Source organism: Anastrepha obliqua, chromosome 5, assembly GCF_027943255.1.
Source record: "Anastrepha obliqua isolate idAnaObli1 chromosome 5, idAnaObli1_1.0, whole genome shotgun sequence".
In the NCBI taxonomy this organism is placed as follows: Eukaryota; Metazoa; Arthropoda; class Insecta; order Diptera; family Tephritidae; genus Anastrepha; species Anastrepha obliqua.
The window spans coordinates 90,519,047-90,536,751 of record NC_072896.1 but is presented as its reverse complement, the minus strand read 5'-3'; the positions used below and the strand labels follow the sequence as shown (position 1 = coordinate 90,536,751).

At 37.9% G+C, this 17,705-nt stretch overlaps 1 protein-coding gene across 1 annotated transcript in view; it reads right to left on the bottom strand.

Annotated features, from left to right (window-relative positions):
* Positions 1–17,705, bottom strand: part of LOC129249201 (homeobox protein aristaless) — a 188,658-nt gene that overhangs the window by 157,624 nt on the left and 13,329 nt on the right. The window lies entirely within an intron of this gene.

Below are 17,705 nucleotides of genomic sequence, written 5' to 3'. Positions count from 1 at the left end.
AAAGACCTTACTGATATGATCGGAATATCAGAAGGATCTGTGAAAACCGGTGCATTTTGAAAGACCATTTGGGCCTACGAAAAGTCAAATCTCGTTTGGTACCGAAAACTCTCAATTTCTTGGAAAAAAGTCGTCGCGTTGATGTGTGTGCAACAATGCTTTCAGACTATCAGGACAAGCTCAAATGCATCATTACGGGAGATGAGACTTGGATTTATGCTTACGACCCTGAAACAACCGACCAATCAAGCGAATATCGTGCTAAAGGCGAGGCCAGACCGAAAAGAGCACGTCAAAGTCGTTGAAAAATAAAGGTCATGATGACAGTATTTTTCGATTTTCGTGGTGTGGTGCACTATGAATTCCTTCCACCTGGCCAAACTGTTAATAAGGAATATTATTTGAGCCTTATGCGTCATTTACGTGAAGCAATTCGTCTAAAAAGACCAGAATTATGGGCCAACAACTCTTGGTTTTTGCATCACGATAATGCACCGTCTCACACTGCACTCGTTCTTCGTGACCATTTCGCCAAAAATTCCACGCATATCGTTCCGCAACCACCGTGTTCGCCTGGTTTGGCTCCGGTGACTTCTGGCTTTTCCCAAAACTCGAGAGACCACTCCGGGGAACGCGTTTCGAGTCGATTGAGGAGATAAAAGCTGAATCGAAGAAGGTGCTGATGGCTATACCGGAAATGGACTATTTGGCATGTTTCGGGGATTCAAAAAATCGTTGGCATACGTGTAGCTCATCGAGAGGGGATTATTTTGAAAGGGATGAAACTGATTTACAAGAATAAATAAAGATTTTCATTTTACAACCAAATTCACCTTACTTTTTGCCCACAGTAGTACACTGATACACTGTTTTGCGCGATCTAAAAGCTTTTCGGAAGAGTGTTTCAGGTCATTGACCGGAATATCCTTCAGGATGTCGTTACAGGCGTTTTGGATGGCCTCTACGGACGCAAATCGTTTTCCTTTCATGGCCAAACGTCAGTATAAGTTTTTTATTTGAAGCGTAAACAACAATATTTTTACCACACTTGAAAATGTCGAATTTCGTGCCAAATAATGTGTTTTTGCGGGGAATTCTTCTTCATTATTTTAATATGAAGAAAAAAGCAGCCGAAAGTCATCGTATCTTGGTGGAAGTTTATGGTGAGCATGCTCTAGCTGAGCGAACGTGCCAGAAGTGGTTTGCACGCTTTAAAAGTGGTGATTTTGGCTTGGAAGACGAAGAACGCGAGGGTGCGCCGCCAAAGTTCATGGATACCGAATTGGAGGAATTGCTCGATCAAGATCCGGCTCAAACGCAAGAAGAGGTTGCAAAAACTTTGGGAGTTGATCAATCAACCATTTCCAAACGTTTAAAAGCCATGGGAATGATCCGAAAGGTAGGCCATTGGGTGCCGTATGAATTGCAGTCAAGAGACGTTGAACGCCGTTTTATGGCATGCGAACAACTGCTTCAACGGCACAAAAGAAAGGGTTTTTTGCATCGAATTGTGACTGGCGATGAAAAGTGGGTCCATTACGACAATCCAAAACGTCGGGCAACGTATGGATACCCTGGCCATGCTTCAACATCGACGTCGGCGCAGAATATTCATGGCCTGAAGGTTATGCTGTGTATCTGGTGGGACCAGCTGGGTGTTGTGTATTATGAGCTACTGAAACCGAATGAAACGATTGCGGGGGATGTCTACCGACGACAATTGATGCGTTTGAGCCGAGCACTGCGAGAAAAACGGCCGCAATACGCCGATAGACACGACAAAGTTATTTTGCAACATGACAATGCTCGGCCACATGTTGCACAAGTGGTCAAAACATACTTAGAAACGCTCAAATGGGATGTCCTACCCCACCCGCCGTATAGTCCAGACCTTGCGCCATCCGATTACTATCTCTTCCGATCGATGCAACATGGCCTGGCTGACCAGCACTTCCGTAATTACGATGAAGTCAAAAAATGGATCGATTCGTGGATTGCGGCAAAACCGACCGAATTTTTCACAAAGGGAATCCGTGAATTGCCAGAAAGATGGGAAAAAGTAGTAGTAAGCGATGGACAATACTTTGAATATTAAATTTGTAACCATTTTACGTCAATAAAGTTTCAAATTTCGAAAAAAAACCGCACGAACTTATTCATAGTCCTATTATAAAAATGTTGTTCATAGGACAACAAAAAACATATAAAGCAAAGTTTCAAACTTTATAGGAAATTCTTAAAAATTTTAGTAGAACTTTCACCATTTTAACCAGACCTTACAGAATTTTTTTTTCGGCATGCAGTTTAATAGCCGGCAGAGCTCCTAAAATACGGAGGGCAACACTTGCACAAGCAAATTCACTATCTTGTAAAAACCATTTGGGAAAATAATAAGATAGCAAATGAATGACTAACAAGTGTAATATTGCCAATACATAAGAAGGACAATAAGACTGAATGTTGAAATCATCGAGGAATATCGCTATTGAACGTTGGTTACAAAGAGTTCACAAATATTGTGTACGAGCGTATCAAAGTTTATGCTGGTGAAATATCAGGTCAGTCCATAAGTTAGTGCGTATGTTACCCATAATTTCATTTTTGTACGATTTTTGCATACAAAAAATTATTCGCGGAATATAACGGAACTATTTATATTTTCTTTGGAATCTTCGAATGCGTATAAGAGGCCTAAAAAAGGGGTACAAATACAACAACTGCTGGTGCAGAAATAAATACTGTTCGCGGAGAAGATACTGTGAGTGTAAGGACTACGCAAAAGTGGTTTTCGAAATTCCGAAGTGGTAACTGCGACGTGGGAGATGCCCCGCGAGCTGGTCGTCCTGAAGTCTTTAACTCCGACGCCTTGCTCGAACTCGTGGAAGCTGAGCCAAATTTGACAACCGATATGATAGCTCAGAGGTCAAATTCATCGCATGGAAAACTTCACATGCACCTGGTTCAGTTGGGAAAGGTTTCAAAACTGGGAAAATGGGTTCTGCATAGACTTTCCGTCGCCAACCTTCAGCAGAGAGTGAATGTATGTTCTCAGTTCCTGCAACGGCTTGAAAATTAAAGTTTCTTGAACCGTATTGTTACTGGTGATTAAAAATGGGTCCTTTACAATAATCCTGTTCGCAAACGCCAATGGTTAGATAAAGATGAAACACCAGAACCGACCCCTAGAGATGGCCTTCACCCCAAGAAGATTCTCCTGTCTATTTAGTGGGATATGACCGGTATTATTTATTATGAACTTCTGGAACCAAACCAGACGATAACTGCTGATTATTATTCCCATTCGCTGTCAAACATGAATGAGGCACTTAAAAAGAAATCGACCGTCTTTAGTGAATAGACGCAAAGTTTTGTTTCACCACGACAACGCAAGACCTCATACCGCAAGGCAAACATTAGGCAAGCTGAACGAGCTCGCTTGGGAGCTAATGCCGCATCCACCATACTCTCCGGATATTGCACCTTGTGATTATCACCTTTTCCGTGGACTTTAGTCCCATATGAGTAACAAGAACTAATCCTCAAAAGAAACTATAAAAAGGGATATCGAAGCGCATTTTGGCTCCAAGGACAAACAATTTTTTGAGCAGGAAATTAAAAATGTGCCTAAACGTTGGGAAGATATTGTACATAATGAAGGAAAATATATTATTGATTAATAAATGCTTTAAACATCTTTTTGATTAATTTTAAAACCACCTGTAAAAAGAACGAACTTGTGGACTGACCTGAAAATATATGAATATCAGTATGCCTTTAAAAGCAATTGATCGACAATTAATCAACATTTCCTGGTAAACCAAATAGCATAGAGCATAACATTGATATATTCTGCCTATTTATTGATTTTAAACAAGCGTTTGATAGTCTAGACAGAAAGCATATCAAACACTGTTTCCAAAAAGTTGGCGTTCCGTTGAAACTGATTGAACTGGTTCTGTGCACGTTGAAGAACACTACTAGCAAGGTGCTAGTACAAGGCGAAATGTCTGAACCCTTCGTGGTGTTAAACAAGGAGACGCATTGTCCGCTGTGATTTTCAACCTTATGTGGCACACAGTTGTAAAAGAAATTAACTTGTCCGGAACAATATTTGACAAAGATTTTCAAATATGTACTTATGCTGATGACGTTCTCATCATGGCAAAAAACAAAAACAAACTAATTGGCATACTCAAGCTGCTAGAAACAAAAGCAAAAATTATAGGACTGAATGTCAACGCCGTAAAAACTAAGTTTATGCTTCGCTCAGCACGTAATATGGATGGCAACAATCTAGCTATACATGATTTTGCTTTTGAAAGTGTAAATGGATTCAAATACTTAGTATTCGTTCTACCAGCGAGTAAAGACACATCAATTGCAATGGACAAAAGAATTAAATCTGCTAATAAGACGTCTATGTAAATATAAAATTGTTCAGATCAAAGGTTTTATCACGAATGCAGAAAATCAAGATGTATACAACTTTGATACGTCCGGTTTACTTATGATGCTACTTATGCTGGACACTGAAAGATAATGATATAAACCAGCTATTGCGATTTGAAAGAACCATAATGAGAAAAATCTACCGACCTATTCGGCTTGAAAATGGCACGTATCGCATCCGTTATAACAATGAAATTCCAAACTTTATTGATGGTGAAAATGTAATACGTTTTATTAAAGTGCAGCGGATTAGATGGATTGGCCACATCATAAGAATACCAACGAAAGAGTCCAAAAAAAGCTGTTTACTTTGCGTCCAATTGGAGGAAGAACGAGAGGCCGACTAAGAAAGAGTAGAAGCAGACTTAAACGCGATGAACGTTCGTAATTGGGGAAATGAGGCAAGAGAGGGATTGAATTGGAGGAGTGTTATTGATGAAGCTATGGTCCACCACAGACTGTGAAGCTAAGAGAGAGAGAGAGAGATTAATAGCCCACTGAATTTTGGTATAACAAAGAGCAAGTTTAAAATGACTACAAACAACCGTTGGTTTTTGAAAATGTTTTTTCACTGAGGTGTCTCGTTTTTTCTACCATACAAAGTATAGACCTGATTTTTTTTATCTAGGTTAATGTCGTTCGAAACTTTCCCGTAAACGCAACCAAACAAAACTGAGTGAGAAGTACGTAAAGCGTTTTGAGGCGGTATTTTTATGCACGCATTCGAAAGGGCGCAAATTATCTTACGCCGCGGCTGCAAAAGTAATTCAAAAATCAAAAAAGTTTGTTGTGATGTGAAATCAGCGGTATAAAGTGTACAAAAATGCTGATGACTTTTCCAAGCGCGGCTTGAAGCGAGTTTTGACAAAAAAGCAGGGTAAAGTGATCGTCCAACTTTTTAAGCGGGATCCTTCTTTGTAACTACGCCAAGCACGTTCAGTTCTTGCTAAAAATGAATAGATGTGAGTATCAACACCATCGAACGACGACTGAAGGAGGCGAACATATACTACCGTTACACATCATCAAAACCCCTGCTCTCAGAAAAACACATTGAGAAACAAGAAAATGGCATCACAGTAATGGACTAGCCTTCCCAGTCTCCAGATGCCAACCCCATTGAAAATGTGTGGGGATTTATGAAAATGAATCTTTCCGGAAAGCCAGTCGATGGTTTAAAGCAACTCGTGTGCCAAGTTCGAAAAATCTGGTTTTCTTTGTTGACGCAGAATAGCTAGTTCAAAGCATGCCGAGAAGATGCCAGGCTATACTCGGCAACGATGAAGACTACATGGCCTATTAAGTAATGCGACTCGTAGCTTTCTACATACTTTCATGTAAAAAAAAAATATGAAAGCATTTGGTGCCGCAACTAGCAGACTTGACGTGTTTGAGAGTAGGTGATTACGTATGTATGTTTTGAATTTGTCCGACTAATTGGGCGGCAGCTGTGTGTTATCCATGACAGGACAGCAAAATTGCGCTTCATGCGCTAATTGATGTTGCAACTTTATTAAAAAAGTTCCTAGAACAACAGCCAGTTAGGTCCACACGGACGGATCTAAAATAGATACCGGTCTAGGATCAGAGTTTTATTGCGAAGAGTTTTCTATCAGTGAATCCATTAAACTACCGGATCACTGTAGTGTAGATCAAGCGGAAATAAACGGTATTCATGAAGCCTTAAAATGGTTAGAGGTGAACAGAATATCATCAGCAGATATCTGCATTCTATCGGACAGCCAAGCTGCCCTACGGAACCTGGATGCATTCCAAATAACATCAAGGAGTGTCTTGCATTGTCGCCTATCTCTTAATGAGATAACCAAACAATATCGTATCATCTTATGCTGGGTTCCAGGCCACAGAGATATACCAGGGAACTGTAGGGCTGACCAACTTTCAAGAGAAGGTACCTGTATGCCAAACATAAGTAATTTTATGGGGGTACCTCTCGCAACTTGTAAGCTTCTTATTAAGGACGCACTAATCTCCAATTCTTCAAATCAAAGATGGATTAGTGTCAATACCTGTGAAATTGCTATGCAAACATGGCCAAGGCTAAATCTACGTCTGCCCAAGAGTATTATAGTAGACTGAGTAGACTTCAAATTAGGACTTTAGTAGGGGCCCTCACAGAACATTGTCTCAAAGGAAATCATTCTCCTGGCATGATTAGGCGTTTACATGCACGATTTCTGTCGTAGCTGAAGCAATGAGGAGAAGATGGAAACAATTGAACACCTTTTTTGCACATGCCCGGCTCTAGCCAGAAGCAGGAACCGATATTTAAGATCCTACTTCTTAATGAGTATGGATAATCTATACACTTGAGGTATCAACAAACTTTTACGCTTTGTCAAAAGCTCAGGATGGTTGAATATGGAAAGGGACATGTAGCCCAGCCCCTGCGGCTCACAACGGACCCATTTCGTGGTCTAAGTGGCATCACTGTCTCTATGTGCAATGTGGCTGCCTAACCTAACCTAACAGCCAGTAGATGCTCTAAGTCAACTGATTTGAGTTCAGTTCTTTTTGTTAGATTTCCATACCTGTGATTAATATGCCTGCAAAAATTTTATCGCTATTGCTTGACATTTGTGGAAGTTACGGCGTCTTGAGTAAATCTACCCTCTTCCGCGCCTGCTACTCCCTTGGTGGTTCCAGTCTAGTCTGTCTGTCAACAAAATATTAGTTTGGTGAAAAGGAAATCCATTACTTTCTCTGTAGATGGCTTTCTCTTAAACTATCGATTAAATAATTTAAGGCTTACGCACACTAAAAAAAATCTTAAAATCAGAGAAATAATCGAAGTTGACCGGCATGTTACTAGGCGTAGCACCGTCCAGGGGCTAATGAACGAGCATAAAACAGTTTTAACCCATTTGTGCGAGAATTGCCGACTTGGATTTCTTTTCTCTCAAAATTATTCGATATATTCGAATATAGAGCCGAAATTGCGATTCTAATGCCATTAATGGCATAAATTTAATAAAATTTTGCGTACTTACACTTATATAATTTAATAATATTAAATTATACTTCACTTCTATGGGAGTAAGAAGATGACGACCGGCAGCACTTTCAGCAAGCCACTAAACTCACTTCACGCCCGCACTGGACTAAAATGACTGAGCCTAATTTCATTAAGTTAAATTACACAAATTGCATATGGGAATTGCGTGAATTTCTACGAATCTCTATGCATTTGGACGGACAAAACAAGCCGGGCAATGAGGGCGGGAGGACAACAATATATACTCGTATATATATATGTATGTATGTACGTGTGTACGTACTTATGAGAACACTAGTGCGCGCAGAATGCCTGGCGGTCAAATTTCGTGGAGAGCGAACGAACAAAGGCACAAAACCGAAATGTTCGCCTGTAATTTTTATTTGTGTGTTTTCATTCTGTGCGCGTTTGTATGCATATTCATAAGTATGTCTGTCAATTAGTGCTTGCCCGACACTTGTGGCAAATTATGTTGATGCAATTGTCTTCGAGACAAAATTATACGTGGCGCAGAGCCACAGAGCGAGTGGACATGCACGCTTACAAGACCTTTGCGAGAAGACAGCATGAAACTTACGGCTGTGGCGTCGAGCGTAGCCGGCCACCAGCCCTTCGATTAATCAAATTGCTGCGCATACTTTCGAATTTACAAATTGAATTAAGCCATTCAGCTGAAGAGCTCATGTTGAACGGTTTATGATGCTTGTTTTAGGAATAAAGAACAAAACAATTGCGTACGCATGCGCCGCAAAGTAGGCTACTCTGAAAATGAAGCAATGAACTTTTTATTGGATTGCGTGTGTAGGGAGTTGAGTATGTGAACTGATCGCTAAATCAAGAAAAAATTTTAGATTTACATGTATTTATATGTTTACATATTTACACACAGTTTTGCTACGTTGCCATTGAGCGTCGCGCTCTAAAAAATGTCCAATCAGCCGAGCACGCTTATATGAACACACATACTAACACATACACACACTAACTATACTCGCATACACACCCACACCTACAAAGTTAGCCACATCTAACCCAATTAATGATTGACTAGACGAACAGCTACTTAGCCGCTGCTGGCTGCACCAGACAATGCGGATGTGCAACAGCTGATGTTAGATGAGTTAATGTCATCAGTGGCACTGCGTTGTTGGCGACACCGGACACCGGTGTTGTTGATAGCGAATTAGTGTTGGCGGTTGGCGCAAGCAAATTAGCAGGCCGGTAAAGGAAGGTGTAGAGCTGATTAGAAATACCACCGCTGGTAGTCGCGGCGTAGGCGTTGGCGTTGCCACTACCGATTGCAAGCGGCCACTCGCCGTGTACGCGTTCAATTTACTCACTTCAAATTCAAATTATACAGCCAGCCGGTCGTGGGTTGACGTGCTGATGCAACTGGCGTTGTTATACGCTGATGCAAATGGCGAGCAGTGCATTCGGGTATGTGTTGTTGCTGATGTTGATGTTATCACCGCAAAAATTAGAATGCACTACTCGGTTTGTTAGCGTATGTGAGCATTTTGTATGTTTTGGACAAATTAAAGTGGGGTCATTCCAGGCAAGCTGCTTGTGGAAATTTTGAATTATAGCGCAAAACAAACATTTGTTGGTTTGGCCGGAGATCGAGAAATTGTAGGTCACTCCGTTGCAGAATGGTGCCAGCTATTCATCACCATCACAAACAGAGACTTCCAAATTTGAACCATGCACTACACCGCTTATAGCATAATCGTACACTCACTCTGACATCAACCTAATGTATTTTTGTTTTTTTGTGCTTGATGCAAAAATTTTTTTCTGGAAAGAAACATAATTGTATATCCTTAAAACACAAAAAATTCATTTTTCAAAACTGAATTGCAACAAAATTTTGTTTAACCTATTGAAATAAAATTGTTTTTTATTTATTTTCATTTTTCAAAACCAGATTGCAACAAAAAAATTTGTAACCTATTGCCACAAAATTAAAAAAAAAGTTTAAAAATTTTTTTTAATAGTTTTTTTTTAATTTTTTTTTTTTCAAAATATTTTATCTAAAATTTTTTTCACAAAGTAATTGTATTGTATATCATTAAAATATAAAAAATCCACTTTTTTTGTGATTTTTTTTCTTCTTTCTTAAAAGAAAATATAATTATATATAAAAAATGCATTTTTCCAGACCAAATTTGTTTTCCAAAAAACTTATTGTTATAAAGGGAAAATTATTGGATATTATTGAAACATTAAAAATACATTTTTGAGAACCAAATTGAAAAAAAAAAACAATTTTTTAATTTTTTTTTAGTAATTTGTTTCCAAATTTTTTTTTTTGAAAATTTGTTTTCTAATATACAAATTTTTTTTATAAAGTAATTGTTTGGTATATCATTAAAATATAAAAAATCTACTTTTTTCATAATAGGTTTTTGTTTTTAATTTTCCTTAAAAGAAAATATAATTTTACATAAAAAATGCATTTTCCCGACCAAATTTCTTTTCCAAAAAACTTATTGTTATAAAGGAAAAATTATTGGATATCATTAAAACGTACAAAATACATTTTTGAGAACGAAATTGCAAAAAAAAATTTTAAACTTTTTTTTTAGTAATTTTTTTCCTACATATTTTTTCAAAATTTTTTTCTTCAATTTTGTTCCATAAAGTCATAATTGTATTGTATATCATTAAAATATAAAAAATCCACTTTTTTTGTAATTTGTTTTTTTTTACTTTTCCTTAAAAGAAAATAAAATTACACATAAAAAATGCATTTTTCCCGACCAACTTTCTTTTCCGAAAAACTTATTATTATAAAGGAAATATTATTGGATATCATTAAAACATAAAAAATACATTTTTGAGAACCAAATTGCAAAAAAAATTTTAAACTTTTTTTTAGTAATTTTTTTCCTACATATTTTTTCAAAATTTTTTTTCTTCAATTTTTTTCCATAAAGTCATAATTGTATTGTATATCATTAAAATATAAAAAATCCACTTTTTTTGTAATTGGTTTTTTTTTACTTTTCCTTAAAAGAAAATAAAATTACACATACAAAATGCATTTTTCCCGACCAACTTTCTTTTCCAAATAACTTATTATTATAAAGGAAATATTATTGGATATCATTAAAACATAAAAAATACATTTTTTAGAACCAAATTGCAAAACAAAAAAAAAAATTTAACTTTTTTTAGTAATTTTTTTCAAAAAAAAATGTATTAAAGGAAAATATAATTATAATCATTAAATTATAAAAAATGCATTTTTCAAAACCAAATTTCAATTTTTTTCATATTTTTCCTAAAAGGAAATGTAATTGTAATCGTTAAAACATAAAAAATGCATTTTTCAAAACAAATCACAAAAAAAAAAAGTTTTACTAAAAAAGTTGGATTTGCTTATGGTTAAAACATAAAGAATGCATTTTTAAAAACCAATTGCAAAAAAATTTTTTCCACAATTTTTTTCCAAAACAACATATAATTATATATAGCTAAAACATACAATGAATGCATTTTTCAAACCCAAATTTGCAAAAAATCCAAATAAATTACCAAACGAAGGTAAACATTTTCAATATCAACTTATAAACTATAAAAATCTTATCAACTATAAAATGCCTCTCTGCACGAGAGGTCACAAAGCACTCACTCAGCCAGCGGATGGTGAGCGTTGCATTCATCGCAAACACACTTAATGAGGGCGGCTGACGTAACGTTGACAGAGACCCCTAAAAATGCACTAACCTCCACCTCTACCTCGACCTGCGCCTCTCCACCTAACACCGAATTCATTTCAACGTCTGCCTTATACCCCTTCAGCTCTCCACTTCTCAAATGACCAGCAACGGCAGTCTAGTGTCGTTTTCCACTTTCTGATTACCCGCTAGCGAATTAAGCGAATTGTTTTTGAATTTGATTGTGGCAATTGTGGCATGGCGTATACCATCACATAAATACCTATGCACATACAAAAGTACATTCATTCGCACAGTTATCACAGGCGTAATCAGTTGCCGCACTAGGCAGCTTCCAGCTAAAATTGCCCACTCGCACTTTTGTTTTTATTTTCGCATTTACTTGCCCATAATAATATTTTGCACAGTGATTTGCTGATTTGCCAGCAAATTAAGCTGAAATCAAGAAATATCACGATTTCCAGCACAGTGGGATATGCCCAGAATTGCGAGGCATATGGGTTTATGACTAAATATCTGTATGTGCGGTATTTTTAGTAGCTAAATTAAATTACCGGCAGCCGCGCGCCACACCAGCGGCAGTAGTAGCGGCAGACGGGGCATCGCACACTTACTTAAACAATTTGCACTGCAACCACCCGACTCACCCACTCACCTGCTGTCATTTTCGCCGCCAGCTATAGCAGCCAGCCATTATACCATTCATTGTCTATCAAAAATTTTCATATTCTTTTGGTTGTTTTGCAGCGGCAACAATGGCATGTGTCATCAACCCTTAGCGCTTGCCATGTGAACAGGCTGGAAAACAGCCAACCAACCAATCAGTCAGAACGAAACGCTTAGCAGTAAGCAAGTAAAAGTCAACCCTTTCGCTTTGGAGACACTGGAATTTGTCACTTGTGTTGAGTGCAGTTACTTCATCGTATTAACATTTTCTTGATATTTTTTTTCCTCCTCATTGGTTTCCAAAGGGTTAATTGCATTGTCAACTTCATTGCACAATTTTCTCTTTAATTACACAAACACAAAGGAACGCCACCCTCAACAAGCAAAAGGACAAAGAAGCTTTGAATGTGCGGTGGCAAATTTGCAGGATGAGGCAGCATCGCTTGGTAAGGGTAGAGTAATGAACTTGTTGCTGAGTTATTCCATCTGCCACGCAAATTTGATGATCACCAACTGTGTTTGTTTGCAGTTAATGACTGACAAATTCAGAGATTAATGATGTGCTTCTGACATAAGGTGGTATGGGAATGGGAGAATTACGAGAAAGCCAGTATGACGAGATGACGTCAGTAATGGTGTTTGAAAAAGGGATTACATTTATAATAACTTTTGACTATATTGAAGGAGATTGCAAGACCGATGAGTCAGCCAGAAAGGATACTAATCATCCACTGCTTGAGAACAGAGGCAATATGGAACTCCAATGGCAACTTGCAAATTAAGGATAAAAATAATATTCTCCAAGACTCCAATAGGTCGTGGAGAGAAGAAAATACTTCGCTAATTTGGCCGTAAATACATGGGAAAAGGTCAGAAGAATTGCTCAACCTTTCAAGGGAGTACATCTCGAAGGTCGTGGCTTGTGTTGCCGCTCATCGGCTGTTAGGCAGACACTCTTCTAGGCTAGAAGTATTTTCGCATGAGTATTGAAGAAGTTATGGAGACGATGAAGAAGAAGAAACAGTAGAACACTTCCTCTGTAATTGTCGAGCCTTAGATAGAAGTGGAGCAAGGTTGTTAGGAAAGCAATTTTTGACTTTCTTACGGAACTATCCAGTTTTGGGATAAAACCAATCCTACAATTCAATGATGAGTAAACACTGAGGTTCCCGTGTTACACAGTGGCACCACAATGGACCTAAATGCCTAAGTGATTTGGCTATTCTAAACCGACTGCCATATACACCTTACCTAACTCAACTTTTGACGACACGATTGAAGTTAAGCTTTTGAGAAAATATCCAGCTTGCGCGTTTACTAATGTTGGCCAGAGGAAAGGCGCATACATTCAATATTAAGTTTAATAAGGGAACTGGGTTGTTATGAGTAGAGGGCACAAAAGGCCAAGAGGTCGAAGTGCAAACCTAAAAGTTCTTTTATTCTACTCTAAAGTTGGTTTCACAAGACGAGCGCTTGTGAGCGCGTATCAGTGTAGTATTTTAGGTCCTTTGCTATTTGTCTTGTTTATCAATGCCATAAAAAAATGTTTTCTTTAAAATCTATTCTACTGTAAGAAACCCATTCGATTCACAAATGCTTCAAACTGAGCTTGGTGTATCTACTCCCAACTAATCAACAATTTTTTAATATTGCGAAATGCTACCAAGTATTTGTTTTCTCCTATGAAGACATCTTATTTTATCTCTAATTGTTGTGTGAGATCGGTGAGTGAAATACTCGACTTAGGAGTCATTTTTGACGTAAAGTTCACTTCTGCTTATCTAATATGATTATATAATTTTGAAATCTCATGCTAAATTAACATTGAAAAGGCTCAATTGTATAGAATTAGCAAGTCCTTATACTGCTAAGTTGCTCTACATACAGATCAACTGTTCATTCTGAATCGGAATATGCATTCTTCATATGAAGGCCTTGTCATGCCTGCCACATAACTCGAATTGAGCTTATGCAAATCAGTTTCATTGGCTTTGCTCTATTCTTCCTTCTTTTTCAGGATTCCATGCCCTCATACTATTCCAGATGCCTGCTTATCAAATTGAAATCTCTGCAAGCTCGGCGATCTATTCTGCCCTTATCTTTCGAGTTTGATATTATTAAGCATGTTGTGGACTGCCCATCCCTTCTAGAGTGTATCTATCTTAACCCTCCGTTGAGCATCCGAGTCTGCCCAGACTGGCTTTTTCGACTTTGTACGTGAATTTAACATATTTCTATTATAGCTAATGACTTGAGCTTTCAGATAGTTTCCTAAAATTTAATTTTTTGTGAGTTTATGGCTATAACCTGTTAGAAAGTATCCTCGAACTTTTTTACAAAATAAAAGAAAGTTATTTTGAGGGATGAACATTTTTATTTTGACCTTTACGCGCTTTACTGTAGCTGTCTAGTTCACAAGTAGCAAATATCATTGACGTGTGACGTTATTTGTAAAAATTATTAATATTCCGATAGGGTGATTCATTTTGAGCCACCTTGAATCGGGTGTTTTCTTAGACATATGCCGGCTATCATATTCAAAAGAAAAATCCCATTAATTTACTACAAGAATAAAATACAATTTTTTTTTTTATTCCTTTCATTCATTTTAAGTTCTCACGTTCTCAAAAAACACAACCGATATAAGAGGAAATAAAACTCTTCAACCAATATATCATATAAGTACATTCATACTTTCAGCAGCTTTTCTTAAGGGGTTACATGGGTTTCGTGGGCTCAAAAAATCGATTTTTTTTGGCTTATTAATTGCTACAACATCTCAAGAATATTATTCTAAATTTTCTAGTCGATCCGAATAATAGTGTCGGAGATACAGCCTTTGGAAGGTGTGCGCTCCAAGTCACTTTTATTGTTACTCAAAACTTGAAACGCGTTTTTCTCGGAACTGTGTTTTCAAAGTCGATTTTCAAATGTTCTCGAAAACTACTAAACCGATCTTGATGAAATTTCACACAGGTGTTCAAAATACGATTTACTCGTGGTTGAACGAAGGATTTTGTTTTTTTTTTTTCAATTACAACTATTTAAAAGAAAAACAAAATGTCAAGCAAATTTGACCGAAATTTTCGTTTTTTGGAAAAATGTCTGCCAAAATTCCAATTTTTAGTTCTTTTTCTTTTGATTATCCTGTCAGGAGTTATGCTGACAACGCGGACACACCTTTTTTTCGAGAGGTCATCGGAAATGACGTCACAATGGAGGAGTTTTAATTTTTTCTTTGAGCTTTTGTTTATTAAGAAACTTATAGCACAGTTTAAAGGCAAATAAATTTCTGGTAAATTTGAAACAGTTATATCCCATTATATCCTTCTATAATGAGTATTTTTGCCCTTTCCCACAATGGAGACAAAAAAGTTCTATCCAACAACGCAAATTTCAAAACTTCTGACGATGGAGAGGATTAGGCTGAAACTGATTTAGAGTCATATTTTTCATAGTTTCTCTGAAAGAAACTTGTAAATAATTCACATGAGTCCCCATTGTTGTTAATAATGTTATCATACTCAAAACTGGTTGGAAAACCATTGTTTTTTTAGAGTTAATAAAATGCCAATCACTCAATTTTCGCTTCCACAAAACTCATATGAAGAGTTATAGGGTTGAATGTTATATGTGCCCCTTTGTAAGGATCACCTAGTGTCCCATTCAATTAATCGTCCAAATTTGCGTATAGTCGGAAAAATTGTGCAAAAGTTTGAGCAAACCGGGTCTGTAGGAGATATGAAAACACCAATACATGCTCGTACAGCTCGTACCGCAGAAAATATTGCTGCTGTTCGCGATGGTGTGGTTGAAGAGCCGTCCACCTCCACTCGTAGTTGTGCATAAATACTTGCATTTACACGCTTGCAAGGTACAATTGACTCAAAAACTAAAGCCTCTTGACCATTTCAAGCGTCATCAATGGTCAGAATGGTGGCAGGATATAGCAACAGTGAATGACCAATTTTCGAAGAAAATCATCTTCAGTGATGAGGCACATTTTCATCTCAGTGGATTCGTCAATAAGCAGAATTGCCGCATTTGGGCGAATTATAATCCAAGAGGGATTGCCGAAAAACCAATGCACCCACAAAGAGTGACTGTTTTGTGCGGTTTATGGGACGGCGGCATCATTGGGCCGTATTTCTTCCAAAATAAGGCCGGTCAGGCAGTTACTGTGAATAGTGTTCGCTATCGTGAGATGATAACGAACTTTTTATGGCCCGAATTGGAAGATATGGATGTGGACAAATTGCGGTTTCAACAGGACGGCGCCACTTGTCACGCAGCTAACGAAACAATGGCTCTTTTGCGCGATCAATTTGATGGCCAAATAATCTCACGTCGCGGTGATGTCAATTGGCCGCCAAGATCATGTGATTTGACACCGTTGGACTTCTTTCTTTGGGGTTATTTGAAAAGAAAATGTGTACGTCGATAAGCCAGCAACAATTCAAGAGCTAAAGGATGAGATAATTCGACACATTAACGGCGTAGAACCTCAATTATGCCTCAGCGTCATCGAAAATTTGGACCATCGGATGGAGGTGTGCCGCCGAGGCCGCGGCATCAACTCAGCGCAAGTCCATGCGCCTTAATCGCCGAATTTTGCGTCGCGCAACTGCCAGCGGTTTTCTGAGGTGAAGCGGCAAGTTGTGAAGAAGCCTTCCAATACTGTTTCGAATGCCCGAAGATTCCCTTGCAGCGAAATAAGATGTTTAGCAGCTTCATGACCACACTTTGTAGACTTCCTATCTGGATATTAGAGCACAAAGAAATTGCATGCGCAGTCTGCGGCTTTGATTCAATATAAAATTGTCTTAACATTTAGAATAACTGCACAATTTAATCTAATCAGTGATTTGCTACCCGCAAACTAATTAGCAAACAGCTTTGAATTTTTCTGCGCTTTGCGAAAAGTTTCATCTACTTTGTAGTTTTATAGGAAAATTGAAATTAGCGCATTCCACTTTTAATTTGCAATCATCAATTCAATTTGAGTTCAATTGAATTCAAGCGGGCTGAGTGGATGGATGTAGTCGTAAATGTAAGCCGACAGAGATAAACCGCAGTCAATAAGCCACACATACAAGTGCATATATGTATATGTATGCGTGTATGATATATGATGTAAATGCATTACTCCATATTGAGCCACCAACGAACCGCCATGCAAATACACACACATGCATACGTGCATACATACATACATATGTATTTGTATGTAGTCGTTGAGTTCAATCGAATTTCCGCAATTTCATTCAATAATTTCTTTATTGAATTGAGTCAAATTAAAATAAAATTTGCAGCTACCAGCCGAGAATCGCTGGCAAAAACATGGAACCTGATCGAAAAGAAGCTAATTTCTTTTTCGAATGTTGCCTTTGTGGCCACACAAAGAATACAGCGACAGCCAATGGCGATCACAAGCGCACAGCTAAACTTTTAAATAGCCCTGTAGGGAAAGTCGCTAGTACAAAACGGCTGCGCTGCTGGTAATTTTAGAATCATAGGTAGTGAATTTTGCACGAAGGTCTGGGAAGTATTAATTAGGAGCCACCGCATACCTGTTTCGGTAGTACAGAACTATTTACTATAGTTCGAAATTTGACACACAAGGTTTAGCACTCTCTGCGCCCAGCCCTCAGCATCTTGGCTAGCACAAAGTACCTTAGGCTTAGCACCACAAAAGACAAACGGCGTCCTTATATCTTGCCGAAAAAAGCCAAAAGAGGTCAGATATGGAATTGGGCACTTCAATAATTCGAGAGCTCCCGCAATCAAATACCTGGAAAAAATGACAGATGAAAGGCTGATTTCAAAGTGCACCTCAAGTACGCCAACAAAAAAGCATTTGCCACTGTGAAAGCTCTGTCGATACTGACGTTACA